The sequence below is a fragment of the Tupaia chinensis genome, unplaced genomic scaffold, assembly GCF_000334495.1.
Source record: "Tupaia chinensis unplaced genomic scaffold, TupChi_1.0 Scaffold000115_1, whole genome shotgun sequence".
In the NCBI taxonomy this organism is placed as follows: Eukaryota; Metazoa; Chordata; class Mammalia; order Scandentia; family Tupaiidae; genus Tupaia; species Tupaia belangeri.
Window position 1 is genome coordinate 3,896,115 of NW_006159579.1, and position 25,843 is coordinate 3,921,957.

Genomic DNA, 25,843 nt, shown 5'->3' on the forward strand with positions numbered 1-25,843 from the left:
CCCCCTGGCGCCCCCGGGCCCACCCGCGGCCCCGCGAGGAGACGGGCGCCGCCCCCGCCCGGCCCTGCCCTGCCCCCGCCCTCCTCCCGGTTGTCCGTCCGTCCGTCCGTCCGTCTGCCCGCGCTTCCGTCCATCTGTCCGGCCGCCAGCCCCCCGGCCCGTGTCCCCGCTCCGCCCGCTTTGTCTCTCCCTGGCTCGCTGTCTCTTTGTCTCTGCCCTCGCGCTCCCGCACAGCCCCTCCCTCGCTCCCCGATCTCGGGTCCCCCCCTCAGCGCTCTCATCCCTCAGAGCCGCCCTTTCTGGGCGCCCCATTCTTCTAGACTCCCCCTCAGAGGACCCGGGTTTGGGCGTCCTCTCCTTCAGAACACCTCCTCTCCCCCAGGGTTACTCCCAGCTTCCCGCACATCCTTTGGGGCTCCTCCTTTCAATCTGTACCCGCCAGTCCCTGGGCTCTTGTCTCGTCTGAGCCCCCTTTCCCTCAGGGTCTTGCGTTTACGGGTGCCCCATATCTGCTGGGACCTCGATCCCTTGCGGTCTCTCTCCTTGGGCTCCCTCAGTATCTCCCGTGCTCGCTGACTTCAGCCCCTCTGCCTTCCCTGGGTTTGTGCCCCGTCGCTGCCTCTGCTGGTTCTTCCTCAGGCCTCCGAGCACCCCCGCTTCTCCGGGTCAGGGTCCCCTGCCTTGCCCCCTGCTTCTGTGCCCCATCTGTCTCGGTGGTCTCACCACTTAATGTCTCTTGCGCTGCAGGCCCCCCGTTGAGCCGGGGCTTGGCCCCGCTTGCTTTATCCAGCCGGCCCCTGGCTCCCCTTCTCTCTGCTCCTGTGTTTCTCCCTCTCCCTTTTCTATCTTTGCCGGGTCTCTGGGTCTCTGACCCCCATCCGGCCTCATGGCTTTGTGTCTGGAGCTCTTGAAGCAATGTGAGTGGCGGGGTGTCCGGGGATGGGCCGGAGTTGGCCCGCAGGCTGGCCGCGGCCGAGGCTCCATGGGGTTGGCGCTGGGGCAAGGGCTGGCGCTGGGGCAGGAGGCTCTGGGGCCTCCCCGCAAACGGGCCGGAGGGAGGGGCCAGGCTCTCTGGCAGAGGAGGGCATGGGGGGCCTTCCTGCTCTGAGGCTTCTGCTTTAGTTGCTTGAGTGTGTGGAGGGTGCCACAGGCTGGGCATCCCTGCCCACTCCTGCATGGCCTGGCACTTTGTGATCGCTTGTGGGCAGGCCTGGGCTATTTTGGAGCCAGCAGGATGTGATATCACTTGGGCGTTTATTTAGACCCAGCTGGGGGTGGGGGCTGCGTTCTTGCCAACTTGAGTAATGAAATTTTGCAGGGGGTGCGGCCTCCTAAGCAGCTGGGCTGTAGGGTAGCCAGGACTTTGCTGGCCACCAGAGTGGACAGGTGAACAAGAGTTGGTGCTGCATTGGTCTTGCTGAGATGCAGGATGAGTGGGGAAAGAAATTGTTCTTAATCTGACCAGCCTTACTGTTGGGATTGGCAATCTAAGATCTCTGGGACCCTGTTCTGCCAGCTGCAAGGTGTGTGACCTTGAATCATCTTCCTGAGAATGGGTGAGACCTTTGAGCTCTCTGAGTGTCAGCTTCCCCATCTGTAAGAAGGGAATAATTGTGTGAGCCTCACAAGATTGTCATGAAAATCAAATGAAACATCTGCAGACATGCGTTGTGAACTGTCAGCCTACCTTTAAACTGAGCCTCAGTGAGAGAGTAGCTTGCCTAAAGATACACAGCTAATTCTTCCACTAGCTGGGATAGGGAATGCCCAGGACCCCGCCGTCCAGGGTTCTTTACCTTTTGCTCCACTACCACCTGGTTATTCATATATACACCTACCCCTTCAGGAGGGAATGGAGACACTGCCCCTTATTTATGCCTTGATTTCCGGTCACTCTGTCAGTTTGTGAAGATAGGTGGGTGTGCCCAGTGGGATTTCTGTGCCAGGAGACAATTGGATTTTCCATATTCCATCCCATTGTTTAAAGGGTGGGTTCTGCTTGAACAGTGGCACTTGGGAATAAAATGAGTCTGTAGTTGTTTTTCCTGCTTCTCCTGTAGTGTGGGGAAACAAAGGCCCCAGCTGACAGAGGTAGGAGCCTAGGTGTGTCAAGGAGCCTAGGATGTCCTAGAATATTGGAACTTTGAATGAGACTAAGTATCATAGCCCTCTTGTTTTATATTTGAGGAAATCTGGCCCAAAAGGTTAGAGACCCAGAGAGGGTTGAACCAGGAATCCTAAATCCTGTCCTATGCCACTGCCTCTGAAGAAGTAACTGTCAGACTGGTGTCACCTGCCCTTGCTGAATAATGGCAATCGCAGACACCCGTTAACATTTTACCATGTGCCCTGTGCACAGTGTGTTACATGAACTACTTGCAGGTGGGGAAGGGACAAAGGACTTGGTCCTTAGCCTTAAAGTGAGGGGCGATGGGCTTTGGTCCCTACATCTCACCCACTCTCAGGGAGGACACTTCCTGTGAAATTTCACAAGGGGAGAGGTCTTGTCTGGGCAGAGGTGTCAGAGACCAGGACAGGGTAGCATTTGAGCTGAGTCTCTATAGCAGGAATTGCCTTATACAGACTATTCCAGAGAATAGAAATTGTGCGGTTTAGAACTACAAACACCTGGTTTTAACCAGTCTCCATCATTCACTGCCTCTATAATCTTGGGCAAGTTGCTTTCAGTTTCCTCGCCTGGACTCAAGATAATCATGTTTACAATGCAGGATTGTGATGAGGATTAAATGAGATTATATATAAGAAACTCCTGGAATACAGTAGGCACTTAATAAATATGAACTCTCCCCTCCCAGTAATATCTGGGTCACTTTTCTGTTGGTGAGAATAAGACAGAGCCCCAGCCTCTCCCCTCAACCCCCTGTGGCTAGGATTCAGGTAACAAGGAAAGCACCTTCGGATATTCTGATAATAATAGGCTTGATCCTCTGATCTCTCAGGACTATGTAAGGCATTGTGTAACCTGCCAGACTCTTCCTGACCATTATTCCTCGGGCTGTCTGGGAGGAAGTCAGAAGTCAATGAAGTTCCCCCTGTTACATAGGCGAATGAAGAATAGGGAACCCAGAGAGGGACAAGGACCTACTCAGGATCCCCAATAGGCCTCTAAGCTTTTCTTCCCACAAGCCAGGCTTTTCTCCAAGTTTATTGCTTCTGCCTGGTAGCCTGGCCCTTAGGCCGCCTCCTTTAAGTCTGGCATCTGTTCTGCAGGGAGGGTTTACTTGACATTTCCCCAGTCTCTGAGCTCATCTCCAGTTTAAAGGAGGCTGGCTTGAGGCTGGGCAGGGACTGAGTCACCACCTCTCCTTGGCTTTCTCATCCTGAGCAACCAGGCACACCCAGAGGACCACTGCCAGAGACCTGCTGGTTGTAGATGTCACATGTGACAGACTTTCTTCCCAGAAGCTCAGATGGGCTCGGGAATGTCTCTCCCTGGGCTCCTGGGGGAAGTCTGCAGTGCAGTGGTGGCCCTGTATGTCTTTCTCCACTCCCCAGGGCTTCCTGCGCCATGGTGAGAAGTTGCTGCCCAGCCTTTCCTGCCTCAAGCCGTCATTTATTTAGTTAGTTTTGTTGTAGGGTGTGTGCACTCAACAGACAGAGTGAGAGAGAAATCACCAACCCCCGCCCCAGAGGGGAGGGCCATGCCACAGTCCCTTCTCCGTTCCTTTCTCAGGGATTTCTGTGGGCACACGCGCCCATAGGTCCAGGACTCAAACAGCACAGCTGGCCATGTGGGATCCAGCTGCCTTAACCTCACTCTACTTGCTGGCCAGCCTTTTCTTTGTGCTATGTCCACCCAATGTGCAATGTGGTGTCCTGTCTTCTGTAAGAGGCCCACATTGTCAAATGCCACCATCTCCAAGAATTCTCACATTGATAGCTCTGGAGTCCAACTGTGAGTTCAGTCCTACGTCCATACACTTGCTTGAACTGTGACCTTGGCAAATCACTCCACCTATCTATGCCTGTTTCCTCATATGTACAATTTGGGTTTCTCATCTTAATGACGTTTGGGTTCCTGAGCTCCACCTCCAGAGATTCTCATTTGGCAGGTCTGGGAATCAACTTTTTAAACCGGCATTCTAGAGAATTCTGATGCTAAGAGCCTGTGAATTGTACTCTGGGAGAAACTGAACCAAGAGTATCATGGGGTTATGTGACAGCCTGGCTTGCCCCTGCTGTGTGTCCTTGAGTTGATCAACTTTCTGTGCCTCACTTTTCTTCCCTGTCAGATTGGGATGGAAATTCCTACCTCACAGTTTGTTGTGAGGATGAGAACTCATGCAGTAAAGGCCCCTGGAGAAATGGCAGTTATCACCGCCTTCATTTTAGTTTTGGGCAGGATTGTTTCTAGAAGCAAGTCAGCCTTCTGCTACTTAGCCCTGGTGGCAGACACAGATCTGGCAAGGGTAAGGGCTATGGAATTGAACACCTGAGCAGGAGTGAAATCCAGTCACCAACAGGAATTTAATGAGATGGAGGTGTGCCGTGTGAATGCCTCTCAGGCTCCCAGGTTGCCAATCCTGGCTGTGACTGCCTTTCCTTACCCACCCACGTAGAAACCAAGGCTACCTTAAAGAAAAATGAAATTCGGGACCAGCAGTTGGCATAATGGCTATACCGCTGGACTCCCATGTAGTCAACCACAGTTCAAGTCTGGGACCCGGTGGCTTAAACTCATCCCAAGCACATGCATGTGCGTGCCCAAGATCCCGAGAGGAGAATGGAAGAGAAGGGATGGCAGTGTAGCCATCCGCCTTGGGGGGTAATTTCTCGCTTTCTGTCTGTCTGTCTCTGTCTTTCTGGCAAGCACATGTGCCCTATAGCAAAAACCTCCCCACAAAAAAGAAAAACGAAATTCACTTCTCGAGCTAGAAGTAAGGAAGCAGGTTCTGGCGTGGGGAGGGACATACCTAGGATCCCAGAGCAAAACAATGCCAGGGCCAACTAGAGCCACAGCCCTGCCTTCCTGCCCCAGTCTCACTCTTTTCTGTGCATCACTGGCCCGGATCACCTGGTGGAATCTGGAGCACTAAGATTGGTTTGGCCAGTGAACAGTTTCCTCCTAGGACAAGAGGAAAAGAGGTGGTTTCATGTGGTCTCAGATCTAGACTCAGCTCAGCCTGGAGCTGAATTGGGCTTGGAAAACACTTTGTACCAGGAGCTTGCCCACTCCCCAGCCCCCAGTCCTCAGCCCCGGGCCAGGCTCAGAGGTTGGGGAAGAACAGAGAGGCAAGGCCGCTGCCCCTGGGAACTTGGAGGGGCTGACAAAGGAGCGAGACAAGGCCTACAATTATGAGAGACTATGTGACAGTCTGTAATTAAGTGTCTACTGAGGAGAAGCATTGTCTGAGAAGGAAAAAGTGAGTGTGAACCAGAGGAAACAAGAACCCTTTGAGGGGGGCTGGATTTGCAGAGGCAGAGAGTGGAGCTGCCATTCTGGGCAATGGTTTATTCAAAGGCAGAGGTGTCGGGGGCCTGGAAGGTAAGTCTCCATTGAGAGAAACAGTGAGTTCACTAGATCTGCTGATGTATCAGGGCTCTGGCTGGAAAATCTGGGAGAGACCAAGAAATGTAGGCAGTGTTGAATATCAATTGAAAAGCAGAGGCATTGGGGAGCCACAAAAGGTTTTTTTGTTTTGCAGGGGTTTTTTGGGGGGGTGGGGTGGGGGGAGGTTTTTGCTATAGGGTGGGTGCACTCACCAGAAAGACAAAGAGACAGAAAGCAAGAAATCACCCGCCAGGGGGTTGGCCAAGCCACAGTCCCTTTTCCTCCATTCTCCTCTCGGGATTTTGGGCATGCATGCACACGCACACGCACCTGGCGTGAGTTTAAGCCACCAGGTCTGGGACTCGAACCGCGGTCGACTACATGGGAATCTAGCAACATAGCCATTAACGCCAACTGCTGATCCTGCCATGGAAGGTTTTAGAGTAGGGATACCACTGGAGGACTTTTTCAGGAAGACAAATCAGGCTAGTTGAATTGGAATGAGTAAAAATGATGACAGGGAGAAGGCAAGCATCCAGATGAGACAAGAGGGCAGGGTTCAGGAGGGACCTATGGGAGTAGGAATAGCCAGTTGGGATAGGAAAGGATTGTTGTGCTTCCTGAGGAAAGCCTGGCTTGGGGCCTGATGGGCCAGAGGGCAAGATGTTGGGTGTTGCTAATCTGGGGCAGGAAGCACAGTTCAGACTAGGCACATTCCGGGTACACCTGCCGTATACCAGGCTCTGCGCCAGGGCCTCCACAGGCACTCTGAAATATGTACAGTGAACCAGAGGCAGGGGTGCTTATCACCCCATTTTACAGCTAACTACCCGAGGTTGGCTGTCTCCAAACCCTGGCTCTTCCCACAGTTCAGCTCTCCCTCCTGGTGTGTGAATGGAAAGGGAACCCCTACCATTAGGGTCATAGAAATCTGAGCCTTCTTGCCCTTGAACTGAAGGCATGCAAATACACTCCTTAAAGCCCACAAAACCCTGCTTTCTGAAGGTCATAGTTGGGTACCAGCTTAGAATTTCTTCAGGATGCAAGAGTCAAAGGAGTTAGGGACCTTCACCCTGCAGAGTTTGTTTGCTGGTTGGTTTAGAGGTTTCGCTTTAGGATGCCTGGGATAGTGAAGAGACAGTGAGAGGGAAAGTGAGAAATCATCCCCTCCCCCCAGGATGGCCATTCCCAGTCATCTCTCCTCCGTTCTCCTCCTGAGATCTACAGCACACACACACGTACCTGGCGTGAGTTTTAAGCCACCAGTTCAGGACTTGAACAGCCTTTGGCCATGTGGGAGTCCAGCAACATAACCGCTATGCCTTCTGCTGGCCCCACCCTGCAGTTTTACATACCAGACTGGGAGAAGCCTCCAGGGTTGCTCCATATTCATGTTTAGCCTGAGATGTGGATGTGGCCACATTCACAACTGGACTCATTAGAATTCTCAGCCAGCCCCTGATATTCAGAGTGTTCCTTGGCCCAACCAGAGGATTCTGTCACCCACAAAGGCAAGAAGGGACTTGTCCTAAGGTGCTTAACACAAGAGCCAAGTGACCAAACCTAGGTTCGATTTCCTCAGGGATACCATGGGGCAGAGGGAAGGGGAGGGGACCGGTATTTACTAAGTGGCTACTGTGGGGGGCAGCGATGGTTGGACCCAGTGTACAGTCAGGAAACTAATGGTTTGGTCAAGGTCTTCAAGCCAGTCGTTCCCCTTTTCTGTGTGCTGTGCACATCTGCTTGAGTGCAAACTTGGTCTTGAGGCAGAGCAACCGCAGGCTAGGCACACCTTCCAGCTTCCCTCACCCCATTCCTCCCTTGTCTCCGAAAATATCCCAGTCTGCTCTAACAGTTACTGCCCAAGTCTGACTGTATGCAGGGTACCATTGAAACTACAACCATGTTTTTCTTACCAAAATTTGGGCAGAGGTTTTATTTATTATATATATTTAGAGAGAGATTTTTGCTATAGGGTGTGTGCACTCGCTGGAGAGAGCGAAAAAAAGAAATCACCCCCCAGGGGGATGGCCATGCTCCAATCCCTTCTCCTCTCAGGATTTTTTGGGCATGCACATACATGCCTGGTGTGAGTTTTAAGCCACCAGGTCTGAGACTCAAACCATGGTCAACTACGTGGGAGTCCAGCGATGTAACCATTACGCCATCTACTGGTCCCATGGGCAGAGATTTGTTTGTTTGTTTTAAAGATAATTATTTGTTTAATTCCGTTGTTGTTGTTGTTTTTTAATTTGACTAGAGGGTGACAGAGAAAGAAATGGAAAGTGAGAAAACAAGCCACCGGGTCCAGGACCCAAACCACGGTCAGCTACATGGAAATCCAGCGCCTTTAACCACCATGCACCCGCCGGCCCCATGGGCAGAGGTTTTAAAGAGGGATTTTTGTGCTTCTTTGGTACAGAGGCCGATGAGAAATATCGTTTGCACATCAGAACAGTAGGCTAGTGTGATCTTTGCTGTCTCTTCTAATTGTATTATGTCGTTGGAAAAGTCACGGTGACATTTCTGATAACTCAAGAGTAGTTTATTTGATTACCATTTGCCATCTTTTGTGTGAATCTTTAATGGTGTTTAACCCATTTTGACTTGCAAAGCACTTTCATACATGTTATTTCAGTAGATCTTTATATAACTCTGAGAGGGGTATCCCATTCCTGTCATCCTATTTTCCAAAGAGGAAACTGAGGTTCAGTGATAGAAAGTGACTTCACTAATGTCACTCTGGCTGAGCTGCTCATTTATTCAACTTTTTTTTTTTTAAATGTGCTTCTGTGTCAGACAGTAAACTAGCCTGCAGGACACACTGACAGGCAGAGCAGTCTTAAGAAACGTAACCCCTGACCTCCTAGAGTCCGCAGCATCATGGAATTATAGCCAGAATTCACTGCAGGCCTGCCACTCTCCATCCTGGGCTCTTTCCACTGCAGACCCCTATGGTTTGTGCCTGTGGCTTAGAGCTAGACTATTGTAGCCTGTGAACTCTCAGCCTGATACATGGTTAGGAGAGCTAAAGTCTCCAAACTCAACTTCAAACATGATAAACAGGTCTTCAGTGATGGCTTAATTATTAAGAAGGTGGTGAAGGGCATCTCAGCAGAAGGCCATCTGCTGCTTGTCCCTGGGGGACGTCGCCCAAGGGCTGCTCCACCTAAGCTCCTGGTCTGAATCTTCTACAGTCTCTGAATATTTGATTATAGTCTGCACAGGTGTGCAGCCCTATGGCCATGTGCTGAGCTGGGGACCATCCCTGCTTTCTTTAATACTAAATGAGATGAAATAAAGGCAAGTTCTGGGATAGCAGGTCTGGGGAGGACTTTGGCCCATCCCTTCACTTACCATGAATGGGAAGCAAACCTAGGAGGGAAGGGACTTGCCAGAATCACACACTGGGAGAGAAATCCTCCCCCTTCCCCTTCCCTACTCATACGAGTTTGACTTAATTTCCCCAGTCCTTCTTTGTAAGAACCCTCTCTTCTCAGCTACATGTGTTCAACATTCAAAGCTACCTTCAAATCCCTATGCCTCGAGGACAAACATTTCCTTAGTCTTCCCTGGCATCCCTCTCTGAGAACCCTGTGGCATCAGGCTGCCTCAGTATATTCTTAGAGGCTAGCCACTGTTCTAAAAGCTAGACTAGCACCTCTTGAAAAGCCTTCTCAAAGTCTTGATGCCCTGTGCCCCAGGGAGAATGATGCCTGAGAGTAGAGGGTCTCAAAATGCATCTATGGGTGTATTTTGCTGGAGATGTTTTGTTCATTTTTGGTTTTCTGGTTTTTTTTGTTTTTGTAAGGTTTTTGCCCAAGGGTGTGTACGCTTGCTGGTGAGAGACAAAGAGAGACAGTGAGAGAGAAAATGAGAAATTACTCCTCAAGGGGGATGGCCACGCTGCAGTCCCTTTTCCTCCATTCTCCTTCTTGGATTTTGGTACACACACACATGCCCAGTGTGATTTTCAAGCCACCAGGTCCAGGACTCAAACCATAGTCAGCCATGTGGGAGTCTAGTGTTGTAACCACCACACCATCTGCTGGCCCTGCTAGAGGTGTCTTTTGTATGTAAAAATTATATTTTTATTGGGCCGGCCTCATGGCCTAGTTGTTAAGAGAGCCAGATCCTATATGGCCATTCATGATTCGAATCCCTGCCCCAGTAGCTCAAAAAACTCGACATATATATGTATATGCTAGTCCAAAATCCCAAAAGGATGGAAAAGGGGTTGCAGCATGACCATACCCCATCGAGGGGTGCTTTCTCCCCATCCTCTCCACCCCAGTCTGTCTTTGGCAAGCATATGTACCCTCTGGCAATTAAAAAACTTTTTTAATGAAGAAACAATTACATGTATGTGGTTAAAATTTTCAAATTTTAATTAAAAAAATAATAGCTATCCAATGTAAAATTAGTCTTGGGTTGATCCCATAACCTGGTGATTAAGGAACTGGATCTCACATGGGCACCTAGTTCAGATCCTGACTTTAGAAGCTTAAAAACATGTTGGATGGTATCAGCACATGGCATAATGTTTATGTTGCTGGATTTTCACGTAGTCAACCACAGTTCAAGTCCCAGACCCAACAGCTTGAAACTCACACCAGGTACATGTGCATGCATGCCTAACATCCCAAGAAGAGGATGGAGAAGGTATTGAAGCATGGCCATTCCCCCCGGGGGGGTGATTTCTTGCTTTCTGTCTCTGTCTCTCAGATGAGCACATGCGCACTATAGCAAAATCTCTCTTTAAAAAAACAAAACAAGGGAACCAGCAGTTAGCGTAATGGCTATGTCGCTGGACTCCCATGTAGTCGACCGTGGTTCGTGTCCCGGGCCCGGTGGCTTAAAACTCAAGCCGGGCGCGTGTGCGTGCGTGCCCAAGATCCCGAGAGAAGAATGGAGGAGAAGGGATTGCGGCGTGACCATCCCCCATGGGGGGTGATTTCTCGCTTTCTGTCTCTATGTCTCTCTCTGTCTGTCTGGCGAGCGCACGCGCCCTACAGTGAACATCTCTCAAAAAAAAAACAAAACAAAACAAAAACAAAACAAAAAACAGGTCAGACATGTTTACAGTGTGACCAAGCCCCAGTGTCTCTATTTCTCTCTGGTGAGTGCACATTCCCTCTAGTAGTTAAAAATATCTTTTTTTTTTTTTTAATTTATTTTAAAAAAAGAATTAGTCTCTCTACCACCACCTAGACACATAGACATCATTTTGACCAATCTTGATGTTTCCTTCCAGAAATATTTTGCTTGAGTGGGCAGCTGTGTCAACAACATCCCTTTAGACAAATAATGACATGTCCTGTACCTGTTTTGTACCTTCCCTTTTTCTCACAAGTCTGTGTCATAGGTTCTCAATGAGCATACACAGGTCCATGATCTTCTTTTTCACAAGCCTATGGCTTTCCAGCAATGTATAGAGCACCAGTTGTTTGTCCTTTACTCAAGGACATTTAGATTGTTCCAGTCCTGCTGCTCTAAACAGAGCTGCAGTGAACACCCTCGCCTGTGTCTCTGTGTGTGTGTGCAGGTGGAGCTACAGAAGCCATTCCTGCAAGTGAAGTTATTTCTAAGTCTGTGCACTTAAAGTTTTGTGAGATACTTTCCATTCTTTTGCCTTTTTTCCCATTCTGAAAATGTGTATTTTTTAAAAGCACCCCACCCCCAGATTCAAATATATTTCCTTGGTTAAGAAACCATTTTTCTGGGGGGACCAGGAGTTAGCATAATGGCTATGTCGCTGGACTCCCACGTAGTCGACCGCGGTTGAGTCCCAGACCCTGTGGCTTAAAACTCACGCCGGGCGCGTGTGCGTGCGTGCCCAAGATCCCGAGAGGAGAATGGAGGAGAAGGGATTGCGGTGTGGCCATCCCCTCTGGGGGGTGATTTCTCGCTTTCTATCTCTCTGTCTCTCTCTGTCTGTCTGGCAAGCACACGTGCCCTATAGCAAAAACCTCTCCAAAAAAAAAGAGAAAGAAACCATTTTTCTGTTCACAGTTTTAGAGAGAACGCAAGTCCCAGAGAGGATTGGCTGGTGTCATTCAGCAGTCCTCGGCCAAGGAAGTGTCTCTCCAGAGTAAGGTGCAGATCAGAGGAAGTGAGGAATGAAGAGAATAAATAAATGGGTGAGGCCTGAAGGGACTCTGTCATGGGTACCATGGGACCAGTTTGCAACTTGGGCTCCAGGGATAGGCGTTTCCTTTCCCACTCAAAGTCTCCGTCATGAGCTTCTCTGGCATGTGTTGCACCTGCTTGGCAACAGCTAGACCAGTGAGCTCATTCAAATATTTACTGAGCTCCTCCTGAGTCCCAGTGCTGGCTTGGCTACTATGTCCCTACCCTTCTCTAAGCCTCAGTATTCCTCATCTGAATGTTTGTGGGGCTCTTTCCTGCCTTTCTCATTATCACTGGGCTATTGAGAAGATGTGGTAAAACAGCCAGAGAAATCATAAACAGATTACAGTTCTCTTAGATTGTGTGGACATGCTGGGGGCAGCAGAAGATTGGACCAGTCACAGGTCGGCTGCGTTGTGGTCTGATCAGCTTCAGATCAGGAAGTTTAGGGCTGCTGTTTATAGGTGTCTCCTCTTGTGCCAAAACAGGGTCAAGATCATGCTTAGGGGCTTCTTTTATTTTTCTGCCCTGTGCTGGGCCTTCCGGGGCCAGGGTAAAGGAGGTTGGATGGCATATTGAGGAGAGAGTCAGAGAGTCCAGGAGGGTGTCTGCACTGCTGCCAAAGTTAGGCCTCTTCTGTAAGCCAACACGATGGCCCTTTGGTGCCACCCATGCGTCATCTCTGCAGCTCCTTTTCAGCCCCCAGTGGTGGCAGGGATGAAGAAGGGGAAGTTCTACCTTCTTTTTTTTCTTTTAAAATGACACATAAAATCACTAACCAAGTTTCTCTCTCCCATTTTATCAGTGGGAAAACAGACCTAGTGAAGTTGAGGGCCTTTTCTCAAGTTTCCCTGTGCATTGAAGGTTTTACTACAATTAGAAGACAGGTATTCAGCGCTTTCACCATCTTTCCCACATCATCCAGGTCTTTAGTTTCACTTTAGGGTTAAAAACCAAAGTGAAAGAAAAAGGCAAAACAGGAAGCAGCTGCTTTAGACTCAGCCGGGGCTGAGACAGCCCTGGAGGACTCAGACCAAACTGACCTCACAAGAAAGGAGGGGGCCTCTTCCCTGCCCACCCTTGTTCTGGAGGGCTGGGTGGGGCCCTGCAGAGTGAGGCGCCAGCCAGCTACGGGCCCTCTGCTGTCTGGGAGACAGCCAGTAGGACGGGTTCCCTGGTAAAGTCAGCCTCACCGGGTGTGGGCCCGGCCCAGGCCCCAGGTAGGGAGCTACTGCCTTTTAAACTCCGTCCTTCCGGGGCAGGGCTGAGTTGGAGAAAGGCCTATGTTGGATTGGGAAAGAAATTCTGGCCTCCTGAATCCAGCTTTCACAGAACAGCTCATACTCCCTAAAGGTAAGAACTAGCACCCTGAAGACTTCCCAATTTTAAACCACAGTGGGCTTAAACCTTATTCTGGGGTAGTTTCTTCCCAGGACCCATAAGGCCTGGAAGCCCTTTACAATGATCCCAGTCTCGGGTACTTGAAGAGGACAAGGGATGGGGGAGCTGGAACTCTGGCTTCTCCCCTTCTTCTTGCACTGAGTTTATAGATGGGTGGCCTCTGGTAAAACTGCTCAGGCCCTCGGACTCCTCTTTTGTTTCTCAGCAGGAGGGAGTTCCTTTTAGCTCTCTACCCTTCAGTGGAATTGATTTTGGTTCCTGGAAGCTGGTGAAAGAATATCACCACACCTGGTTCAGTCTGCCTGTGTATTTCCGAGATTAGTTGTTATCTGGCTCACTGGAGTCTCGAGTTGCTGTTTGCTGTGCCTTTTCAAAGGAAATTCTCAGACTTGCCAGAGCAGCTATGGTGTCAACTTTGCTGCCTCAACAAATAGGACTTTTATGTACCTCCGCTCTCCTCTGCACAGTTGCTAAGTCTGTAAGCACAGAGCTGGTGTCCACTCCCTGAGAGCACCTGCTGAGTACACAGTAGGAAATCAGGAAACTGTTGATTGATTGTCTGATGGTCCATACCATCCTTATAGCTCCCTGGGAATGCAGAAAGGTGGCATTTAGAAAGCCACCCATGTGCAGCTGAGCCAGGCACAGTGGGGAGAAGCCCACATCTCAAAGGTCATGAGGACTTGTGGTCAGACTGCTGAGGTTCAGATCTGGACTGCCATCTAGACCAGAGTGACCTTGGGCAAGGTACTTAATCTGTGGGTCTTAGTATCTTTATCTGCAAAGTAGAGCTGATACTACCTTTGCGATTGGAGTCTCAGTATGAGGACAAGAGAAATCATGTTAAGCACAGTGACTGGTACAGAGGAAGCACTTTAATGCTAGTTGTTATTACTGATTTCCAGGGTGAGAGAGAGAAGACTTGAAATAGTGAAGACTGTTCAAGTACCATGCCTAAACCAGGTGGGCTGTCTGGAGGGCAGTCAGTCATTTGATGGCTGTTTGCCAGGTGGAGGGCTCTCATAGGGAATACGAGTAAGTCGGGGGTGACTTTAGAGAGGTGGTAACCTTCAAGACCTCCAGACCCTTTATGCCCCAGATGAATAGTTTTTTTGTTTATTTGTTTGATTTTTTTTTTAAGAGAGATTTTTGCTATAGGACATGTACACTCTCCAGAAAGACAGAGACAGCAAGAAATCACACGCACACACACACACCCAGGGTAGATGGCAACACTGTAGTCCCTTTTCCTCTATTCTCCTCTTAGGATTTAGAGCACACATGCTCACGCACCTGGTGTGTTTTAAGCCACAGGGTCCGAGACTCTAACCACTGTCGACTACATGGGATCCCAGCGACATAACCATTACACCATTCCGCTGGTCCCAGTGAATGGAGTTTTTGAAGAGAATGTGGACTGGGTGGGGGAAGAGAGGCAAGGGCAGGCTCTCCAGGGACCAGGACAGCCAAGATCATGCTGGAGAGGCTCACCCAGGCCATCAGAGTCTGCTGGGCACTCAAAGCTGGGGTTTGTCTCTGTGAGATCATCCCTTTCTCCTGGCAGTTTCCTGCTGGGCGTGTGACTAGGAGCCTGTTGTTGAGTGTGTTGCTTATAGATTTGATGGTTCTAGCCTCTCCTGGAACTTACGCCTTCCCAAGCTTCCCATGCTTCATGACGTGACTATTGCCCTGACAGGGGTGCGGTATAGTCAGGAGTTGCCACAGGCCAGGGTGGGGTCAGGGGAACAGGCTTGTTTGACAGCACCCAACAGAGACAGGGCTGCCACTGCTACTGTGCCCCAGCAATTTTTTCAAAGGGGTTAGGTACTGTAACAGTACAGAGAAACAGTCCAGGGGACTCGGATTTGGGTTCCTTGGAGCCAGTTCCTTCCCACCCACTTTTACTTCTCTTTTCAAACAATCAGCCTTTCATCTACTCTGAGCACCAGGTGCTGCACTGGGAGCCAGGGAGAGAGCAGGGAGCAAGATTGACTTCCGTCCAACTTGGAGTCCCCATCCAGGCAGGTCATAGATAAACAAGATACGATCTGAGTGCAGTAAGAGTCCTGAAGGAAGCAATAGGAATTGTAAGGGACCTATTCAGAGGGGATGGAAGGTAACTGGGAAAGTGGGAAGGGGACAGTCAGGTGGACCCTGCGGTGAGAGGGTTTGGTATATTCAGCGACAGGGAGAGGTATGGGTTACAAACAGAATGGTATGTAGAGTCAGGCGGGACCTGGTGGTCTCAGTAAGCCTCGGGGGCAAACAACTTTGCTCACCCTGCACAAGCCAAGGGCATCTCTTATATTAAGAAGTATGGTAATGGGACCAGACTCTCACATGGCCAATTGTGGTTGGAGTCCTGGACCCAGTGGCTTGTGCCAGGCACATGTGCCATGAAAAAAATGGAGAAGAAATTGTGGCATGGTCATCCCTCCCTGAGGAGTGATTTCTTAGTTTTCCTCTCATGGTCTCTGTCTCTCTCCAGCCAGTACATTTGTCCTACGGCAAAAAAACACTTAAAAAATAAATAAATAAAATTTTAAAAATAAGCATGATAATGGACATACTGCAAGTGATTCTGATTTAAAAATAACATCAGGGGATCAGCTGGTTACATCGCTAGACTCCCCACATAGTCGACTGCAGTTAGAGTCCAGGACCTGGTAGCTTAAAGCTCAAACCAGGCGTGTGTACATGCATGCCCAAAATCCTAAGAGGAGAATGGAGGAGAAGGGATTGCAGCCTGGCCATCCCTTCGTGGGCACTTACCTGACAAAAGTGGGCTGACTCCTAGCCACCCTCGCTCTACAGGTTGCAGCCATTTAAGGTTCCTTGTTGGTCAGTCTTTTGAAGGAGTGTGGACTGAAAAGAAGGTTGCTTTTCCATTTTACTGGATTTAAAACATTTCTCAAAAAGCTCTGGTGGTGTTGGGTCTGTAAGGAGGATGGGAAGTAAAGGTCGTAGTGAAAAATCAAGGACAGTGATTCTGTGTCATAGAAATAGAGTCCTAGAGTATTTACGTGGTGACCATCTTGCTCAGAGACAATGAATACCTTGTTCTTGGCAGTTACTCCTTATACTGTAGTCTGCATCAATCAATCACAGCACTCCCATTGTGCCTGAACACAGCTTTGGCAGCCTTTGCAACACAGGCAGGTAATACCAATCAACCAGAAGTAGCATGTCCAGTAGAACCTTTTCTATCCCCAATCTAGTCAGTCACCCTCTTTTTCAGATGGGGAGCAGTCTGGGAGGGGAAGGGACTGTTTGAGGGGCAAGTGATGTCATAGGTCTCTTTGTGAGAACAGAAAAGGGTCTGGCCATACGGCTGAAAGCTGGGGGAGTAAGTTTGGAAAGCCAGTGGGGGAAGGCTCCCAGAAGGGCAGAAGTTTTCAAGGTAAACTCTGTGTTATTCAGGTGCTCCTTGGGCTGCTGGCTTGGTCTGGGAGTCTTTGTGAAAGTGCACTGCAATTGGACTCCATCAGTCAGGGTGGGGAGTAGTGTCTTTCTACAGCCACTTCTAAGCTTTGTAGGAATGTGTGTCATTCTTGCTGAATCAGGCTTGTATTTTTACTACTTGTAAGAATAGATGTTCTGAAGGTTGGGTTCTAGAGATTGAAACACATAGGGTTTGAACTCACTTAGCAGATAGAACATGACTCATTGTGTGAAACTGAACAAATCCTTCAACCTTCCCGAGCTTCCATTTCCTTTAGCAGTTCAAGAAGAGATAGTGAAAACATTTCCTCGTGGGAATCAACTATAAGATGCAGTTATAAGGACCTCAGATAGTGGCTACTACAAAAGCCACCAATTCCTAAGCTGGCTGATAAACATCTAATAACTGTGATTTTTTTTTCTTTAGATAGATTTGGGCGTGTGTACTCCTCAGAGAGACAGAAAGCAGCATGACCATTACATTATCTGCTGGTTCCCATAACTATGATTTTACTAACTTATATTCGATATTCGACCACTTGCTGTTTTTTCTTTCATTGTTACAGGGGGATCTGCAGATGGCGTAATAGTTATGTCACTGGGCTCCCGTGTCGACCGTGGTTTGAGTCCCAGACCCAGCGACTTTAAATTCACTCTGGGCATGTGTGTGTGCGTACCCAAAATCCCAAGGAGAGAATGGAAGAGAAGGGATTGTGGCATGGCCATCCCCTCAGGGTGTGATTTCTCACTTTCTGTCTGTCTCTTGTCTCTCTGGTGAGTGCACATGCCCTATGACAGAAATCTCAAGGGGAAAAAAATTGCTATTAGGTGTTTGTGCTCAGCAGAAAGGGAATCCGGAATGGTCACAACACAGTCCCTTCTCCATTTTCCTCTAGGGATTTTGGGGGCAAATACACATGCCTGGCATGTTTTTCAAGCTACTGGTTTTAGGACTTGGGCCCCGCCATGTGGGACCCAGCCACCTTAACCACCATGCCACCTGTCTGGCCCTTCATCCATTTCTTATAATGTGATTAACCCTATGCTATTGTGTGGACAGGGATCTAAGGATAGAGGCTTTCCTGTTGGTAGGTGTTTTTCAGAGAGTTCTTCCCAAATGTCATCATGTGTGCTTTCAGAGGTGGAAGGAAAATCGAGTAGGGATAGATTTGGGGATATTAGGGGAAAGCATGTCATCAAGACTTGACCCAGGTCCTACTCTGTCTTCTACTTGCCAAATTGCCTCTTACAGCCTCTTCTCTACTTAGTGCATTTTCAGCTCTGCCAGGATGAAGGCTCTGCTAGCCTGGACCATTCACTTTTTGTGAAGTAAGAGAGAGGCCTTCTCCTGGACAGGCCTTCTCCTGGACACCTCTTCTAGGCCTGGGATGGAGTAACAGGGATGTGAACCACATGGTCCCTGTCTTCAGGAGGCTCCAGGTCTAAAGGGAGAAACAGAAAAAGAAATAAACCTGTAAAGAGTATGATTGGCAAGGGCCTATGGGATCCCTAACAATGAGATACTGACTAGGGAGAGGATCCAGTCCTGGGAAGGCTGTCTAAGGAATGTTTTGGCGGGAGTGATGCTGAGACTGAGACCTGGTCTAGCAGAGGAGTTAGAATTATTGAGAAAGAATGGTGCTGGGAGCAGTTGGTGCAAAAACTTGGAAACTGAGAGCACAATGTGGTGTAGGAAGAAGGAAGCAGAGAGAAGTTAGAGGGCTGCTTGGCAAGGTGGGGGGAGGGCAGTGGTCTCAGCACTACTCGATGATACTAGAGAGGCATGAGGGGGTGATAGCTGTGGGTGTTCAGGCAGGATACTGGACCTTCTAGACCCCTGACCTTTGTAAAGGATTAGACCCCTCATTTCTGCCACATGCCCAAAACCCTCAATCTCTGGCCTGTGGAGTCCCTGGTGAGCCTGGCATTGGGCAGTTGCTATGTGGGCTCCTCCAAGCTATTGTAATGACAGCTCCTTACCTGGCAAGCCCGTTTGCACTTGTCTTCTCGATCCTCATAGCAGTTCTAGGGCAGTGAACAGGATATGCCAGTATTATTCTCATTTTCTTTCCTTTTTTTTTTTTTTAAGAATTATTTATTTTTTATTTTATTTTTTTAATTTGTTGTGTGTGCTTACCAGAGAGACACAGGGAATGGGGGGAGTGTGAAGTGAGAAACCAAGCCACCACATCTGGGATTCGAACCACAGACAGCCATGTGGGAGTCCATGCCTTAACCACCACACCACCTGCTGACCTCACATTTCTTTATTTTTACTCAGTAGAAAACACAGGTCCAGCAAGTGACATGGTGCTAAGGGTGCTGGAGTCCCACGTGACTGACTGCGGTTCAAGTCCCAGGCCTGGCAGCTTGCTTTCTCACTTTCTTTCTCTTTCTCTCTCTCTGTCTATCTCTCTCTCTCTCTCACTCACCCACTCACTCTCTTACTCTGTCCCTCTCTGGTCAAATTAAAATTAATAAATTAATAAATAAAATTAAATAAGATAATTCTTTAAATAAAAACAGAAAAAGAAAACACATGTGCCCTCATCGGGGAAGAGAGAAGCCTCTTTGATAGAATCTTACCATGTCACAGTCCCCTTTCCCTAACCCTCCATCTTGTCAGGATCATAGATCCAGACCCATGGTGGCCCATGTGGCTTCTAGCACTGCAGTCCAGTATGCTGCTGACGGCACCATGGAGGCAAGGCCTAGTCCCATTTTATTGGTGGGAGAAATTGAGGCACAGGAGCCTAATTCATGCAGTGAGTGAAGCCTGGAACCAGTATTCAAACTCAGGGCTTCCTAACCTATAGGCAGTTTCTGAAACTCATAAACAGGTATGTGGAGGCAGGCAGGGCCAGCAAGTGTCGGCTGACCCCATACCCTGAGGATGGATGTATCATCTCAGACAGGAGCTCCTGTGCTACTAGGCTTCCCAGCGGAAGGCATTCTATGCCCTGACTGCTGTCTGAGGCCTTGGTCTCTGTCCTCACGTCATTTCCCATGTGACAAGGCCATGTAAACATTCTCCTTCTGTCTTTTTCTGCTTGTTGATAACAAGTTCTCCAAAGGCCAAACAAAAACAGTTTTCATTATGAATGTCACACATACAAAGATGATATCTGATGTCACATCCAGAACTGGGCGTGAAGTGGGAGGGCGAAGAAAGAACATCTCAGGCCTGGAAGGAATCATAAAGGTCACACTGTGGGTTTGAGTTCCCTCTCTGCATCCCTTGTGTCTGTGTCTAGCCTGGCTGGCCACCTCTTAGGCCTCTTTTCCATCTTTGGCCAGTTCTGCCTAGAAAACTTCTCTTTCTTTCTTTTTTTTTTTTTTTTTTTTTTTAAATTTCTTTTAGGGCATGTGTCCTCACCACAGAGAAACAGAGAAAAAAGTGAGAAAGCACCTCCATAGGGGGTGACCATGCTGCAATCCTTTCTCCATTTTCCTCTTGGGAATTTGGGCATGCACATGTGTCTCTTTCAAGCCACGAGGTCCAGGACTTGAACCACACAGTTGGCCATGTGGGATCGAGCCACCTTAACCATCATGCCACTGAGTGACCCAAAAGCTTCCCTTTGTAGTAAGGCAGAATTTGCGTCCCCTTCATAATCCTCATCTTCCCTTTCTCCCTCTGGTTATACTGTGACCCCTAAGGCCACATGTATATGTGACAGTCTTAGGTATTTGAGGACATTAGCCATGCCTTTCTGAATTGTCTCTCTTCTCCAGCTCTCCCAGTCTCCAACCCATGGAGTAGAGTAGGCATGGCATACAGTGCACATGTGTCACATCCCCCATTTGTGATGACTCTGCCACAGACATCCCTAGTCGCTCTTGTCCAATCAGTCCCAGACTTCCTCATGCAGCTGTCATGATGCCCAGTCAGTAGAGGAGGCATTTCATTTTCATCTCTGCACTTTACTGAGTTTCCTAAGGAGAGATCTGCTCATCCTGGGTCCCTAGTGCCATCCCAGGGCCTGACATGTTGCTTCCTCCCTATAAATAGCATTTGCTGGAATGAGGTAGACCTGATACTTCTCCCTGTGTGAATCACCCTCTTCTCATTAAGCTCCAGTTTGACAGTGTCCTTTGCCAGAATCACCTATTATAATACCCAAACTATTAGAGTGTAATGGGGACTGCCCCCTTCCTGGTCTTCTGCCTTTCCCCTGTCAGACTCAGGGCATGTCTGTAGTCAGCTAGAGTAACTTAGGCATTTTCCCATATGTACTGCTTTTCTTAAAAAATTGTCTTAATTGAGATCCCAAACTTAGTATCTTAACATTAATGATCTGAGCAAAGAACCCTCTCCCTGTGTGTCTGTCTCTAGGGCCACTGATAACAAAGGCAGCAGCATTGCCTGTGTTGACCTAAACTGAACTCACAATTTCCCCCAGTCAGTCCTACACTGTTAGTTTTATCCCATCTCTTGCTGCCCAGGGTTCTTGGCTCTGCTTCTGTTACCCAATACACCACCTGTCACTCCAGACGCAGTGAATGAGCCCGTGAACACCATCTTTCTATTCTGGGATCCGCTTGGTCATTCAGAATGATGAAAGAAGCCAGCAATTGAGGTGCACCGGGCCTAGCAGCGTCTGGCCTTGCACACTGGGCATGGGGGCCTGGCCAGGTTGTAAAAAGCCAGGCTTTTTTGGTCCATCACCCTTCTGGAGGGTAGTTTTTTGCAGCTCCTTTTCAGTAGTACTTCCAAGGCTGGCCTCCTGGGACTTGAAGGCTTAGGAAAGGTAGCAGCAAGGTTCTCATGCAAGAGCCAGTATGCAGGCCACTTCATGCATTCTGCTCCTCATGCCCTAAGCGGCCAAATGAGCCATACATGTCAGCTTTTTGCATCAGGCTAGAACTGTGGTGGCTCTGTAACTCTGGCCATCTTCTGTTTGTCACTACCCCTGCTAGTGATTATCGCTTTGATATACAAGGAGAAAAATTGTGATCTAAGAACTGCGGCTTGGGCGCTGGCATCTCCTTAAAGCCTGGACTCCCAGAGGAGATGTGCTGAGGCATCCTTGGGGTTGGGCAGGGGCCTCTGAGCAGAGCCACTGACAGGGGAAATCTGGTAGGTGGGTCTTTGATGTTAGATATACGTGGCAGGTTCCAGCACTGAAAAAGCAAGGACGGATATTGCCTGACAGGATAGCTTACTGGATACAGTTGTGGTTGTGATACTGGTGGGATTAGTTTTTGAGAAATAACATGCTGTTTGCAAGTCTCTGGTCAGGGACTTAGAGGAGGTGGGGCTCAGCCACATGTCGATGCCTTCCTGAATGCCTGGAGTGGGGAACCTGTGGGTATCTAACTTTCTCAATTTGGGAAGAATAGGGGACATCTCCATGTTCAGAGCCCCAGGCAAGAGTGGCTGCTCTGCCGCCTGATCCTCAGTAAGTGCGTTTGCCTTTCTGACCCTTGATTTCCTCCTGTGTACCATGAGAGGTTAATCTCCTGGGTCTCAGGTACCACGTGGGAATTCTTTCTGGAGGGAAAAAAAAGGAACATGGAGCTGCTGTGTGGCACTTGGGTGTGGTGGGAACTGAAAACCTTCCCCAGTCTTCCTTGAGGATCCCTAGAACCTGGGTTTTTTGTTGTTGTTGTTTTGTTTTTGAGAGGGGACCAGCAGTTAGCATAATGGCTATGTCGCTGGACTCCCGCGTAGTCGACTGTGGTTCAAGTTTCGAACCCGATGGCTTAAACTCACGCCGGGCGCATGTGCATGCGTGCCCAAGATCCCGAGAGGAGAATGGAGGAGAAGGGATTGCGGCGTGACCATCCCCCCTGGGGGGTGATTTCTCGCTTTCTGTCTCTCTGTCTCTCTCTGGCTGGCGAGCACACACGCCCTATAGCGAAAACCTCTCAAAAAACAACAACAACAAAAGTCTCTAGGATTGGGGCCAGCAACTGGCATGGTGGTTAAGACAGCTGGATTCGGGAACCAGCAGTTAGCGTAATGACTATGTCGCTGGACTCCCGCGTAGTCGACTGTGGTTCAAGTTTCGAACCCGATGGCTTAAACTCACGCCGGGCGCATGTGCATGCGTGCCCAAGATCCCGAGAGGAGAATGGAGGGGAAGGGATTGCGGCGTGACCATCCCCCCTGGGGGGTGATTTCTCACTTTCTGTCTCTCTGTCTCTCTCTGTCTGGCGAGCACACACACCCTATAGCAAAAACCTCTCAGAAAAAAAAAAAAGACAGCTGGATTCCCACATGGCCAACCTCGGTTCAAGTCCCAGACCCAATAGCTTGAAAATCATGCCAGGTATGTGTGCACTTGTGCCCAAAATCCCAAAAGAAGAATGGAGGAGGGATTGCGGCATGGCCATCCCCTCTGAGAGGTGATTTCTCACTTTTGCTTTGTCTGTCTCTTCAGCAAACACATACACCATATGACAAAAACCTAAAAAAATAAAATAAAAATCACGAGGGTTGCTATACCTCTCTTAGGGCCCATCCAGCCCTGGGAAATTAAGAGTCTCCATATCCTTTTTCCAGTTCAGCACCCCAACAGTGACCTATATAACCTGGGACCAGTAGCTCCACCCCTTTGGGCCTTTCATTGCAGGCTATGGTGAGACTCAGCCATGTTGGAGAAGTGCTAGTGCCTGGGGAACCTGTCAGGGGTGCTGGCGTTTCTGGAAAGAGGGTTGGAGCATCTGGAACCGTGTGTGGAGAGCAGGGCCTGAGGATAGGCAGTTGGCAGTAGGGATCCCAGGCAGGGAGGGTAACTTTTCAGTCACATTCTGGTATTTGGTCAGGGGTCACCAGGCCCTGTCCTTGTGGCCAGCAGAGCCAGAGCTTGCCACCATCTAACCTGCTCAGAAGGCCCTGACTGGGGAACTGGCCTGGCCAAGTTGCCCTGAACTGTGGGTTTACCTGGAGGGCATTGCTTAACTTCCTCTCCTAGCCTCTCGGCCCCTCCTACTCTGACCCCAGCTGGGGTGTGAATAGCTCTCTTGAGGAGCAGCTGGGGTGAGGGTATTGCCCTGGCAAATGAGCAGGTCCCTCTGGCAGCTGCTCCAGACCCCTGAAGCAGGGTGGCCAGCTGGGCTCCTGATGGGGCTGTCCTGACACCTGTGCCCTGGTACCAAGAGCCTGAAACCAGACCTGGTCTGCAACCACGGAGGGCTCTGCTTTTGTACAGCCAGAACTGAGACACCATCAGAAGCCTCCTGGCTGCCTCTATTGCAGGGTTTCCATGGGCATCCTGCCTTCTGAGGGGAGGCTCTGAGGGACAGACTTCCTGGGAGCCAGGGAGGGGCCAGAGCTCCAGAGGAGCACAAAGCAGTCTGAGGCCTGCTGCTCCAGTCTCAGCCCATGTGCTACAGGCCACACTAGCTGGCAGACACGGGCCCACATTTGGAGTTTTCTGTATTTTTTTCTTTTTTTTTTTTTTTAAGAATTATTTTATTGGAGTCAGCAGGTTGCATAGTGGTTAGGGTATTAGACTCCCACATGGCTGACCACGGTTTGAGTCTTGGACCTGCTGGTTTACTTTCTTTCTCTCCTCTCTCTCTCTCTCCGTTTGTCTTTCTCGGGTAAAACTAAAAACATAAAAAATAATAACAAATAAAATAAAATAATAAAAACATCTTTTTAAAAAGAATTAATTATTTATTTATATACTTATTAATTTATTTTAATTTGACCAGAGTGGGACAGAGTGAGGTGGGGGGAGTGAGAAAGGAAACCGCCATGTCCAGAACTCAGACCACACTCAGCCATATGGGAGTCCAGCACCCTTAACCACCACACCACCTACCAGCCCACTTTTTGTATTTTTCTAAATCCATATTTCTGGCTCCTATTACATGGGGCAGCTATGATAATTATGGACCCAGTTGTTGTCCACATGGCAGTTGTGGGCCAGAGGAGTTAGAGGCCCTATAGACATTTGAACTTGTGACCCCCCTTTAAGGTCAAGCTACTTAGTTTACAGCTAGGGAAACTAAGGCCCAGAAGAGACCCGGGCCCTATACAAAGTACACAGCCCATCATGACCACGGTTGAGTTTAGAACTTGGAAAGCTGGCCTCGTAGAGGCAGAACTTTCTAGACTGCCACTCACAGGAGTGAAAGCCGTTCTCATGGGTAAAACACCAATGGTATGTCCTTCCCTTTTCAGTTGTGTCTGTATAAAGTAGCACTTGGCCCAGGCCTCATACCCTAATCATTCTTTTAAATCTGTGCATAGATATGTGTTGTCTGGAAAATGTTGCTAGAATTACCACATATTTTCCTTCCCTACCACCTTTTTTTTTTTTAATCTTTGCTATAGGGTACATATATTCCCAGAGAGAGATAGTGAAGGGAAGAGAGAGGGATAGTGAGGAAGAACCCCACCCCCACCCCTGAGAGTATGACCACACTGCAATCCCTTCTCCACTCAGGATTCTCGGCATGCATGCACATGTCACCAGGTCTAGGACGTGAACCATTCAGTGGGATCCAGCCACTTTGATCACCATGCCACCTGACTGGCCCTCTACCACTTTTCAGAAATGGTTATTTTTCAGGCCATTTCTCATGCCCAGTGCTTTAGGGCATTCCCACAGCCTTATTGCCCAACTTCAAGCAGAGCTGCTCAAGGCTCTGCCTCCCACCAAATTGTGCTGAGAGAGGAAAGAGGATGGACTGACCTAAGGAATTTCAAAGTCCTGCCCCTGGGCATTCAATTCTAACTCAGAGCCAGGAGTAAATCATTCTGCAGCTCTGAGCCTGTTTACCCAGTTGTCAAATAGGGATTTGTTCATTCAATAAGTATTTTTTTAAAGAGTTATTTATTTCATTTCACTTACTATTCTTATTTTTAAATTTGCTATAAGGTATGTGCACTTATTAGAGAGAAACAGAGAGAGAGGAAGAAAGTGAAAAAGCAACTAGGTCCAGGGTAGGAATCCAGCGCCTTAACCACCACTCCACCTGCTGGCCCCCGTTCAATAAGTATTTACTGATCCCAGCTGTGTAGTGGGCCTGGAACTGAGAAAACATCATAATTACCCTAGATACTCGGGGTATCCCTACTCCCGGGGGCCTATATTAGATACTCAGGTTCCCTACCTGGTAGGGGAAGGAGAGAGAAAAGGCAAGTGAACTAACAATGGTCATCGCTTGAATGAAACAAATGAGGTCCTTAAAAGAAAGAATAACAGCTTTTGGCAGGGTGTTCATGTCAGTTGTTAGCATCAGAATCATCGCCAGTGGCAGTGCATCCTGACTGCTGGATGGGCTCAAGGGCAGATCCAGCTCCCTGAGCTGTTTGGCTTTGTCTGCATCAGTGTGACACCTTTGTAACCTCTAGGCTTCCATGGACATTGGTGTCCAAGACAAACGCAGATTCTGGAGGTT

General features: G+C 48.9%; 1 protein-coding gene and 1 long non-coding RNA gene across 4 annotated transcripts in view; one reads left to right on the forward strand and one right to left on the reverse strand.

The window, feature by feature from the left end:
* LOC102482900 (uncharacterized) overlaps window positions 1-16,391 on the reverse strand; it is a 32,500-nt gene extending 16,109 nt beyond the window's left edge. The window contains exons 1-3 of one of the 3 annotated variants that reach the window (XR_333918.3): window positions 16,099-16,391; window positions 15,815-15,978; window positions 13,021-13,556 (exon numbers count right to left, since the gene is read on the reverse strand). This is a non-coding gene — a long non-coding RNA (uncharacterized LOC102482900). Of the gene's footprint in view, window positions 1-13,020; window positions 13,631-15,814; window positions 15,979-16,098 lie in introns of those variants that run through there. The other 2 variants (XR_333919.3, XR_001370059.1) reach the window with 2 other exon arrangements.
* The window catches only part of DLGAP4 (DLG associated protein 4), a 99,171-nt gene that overhangs the window by 35,567 nt on the left and 37,761 nt on the right, over window positions 1-25,843 (forward strand).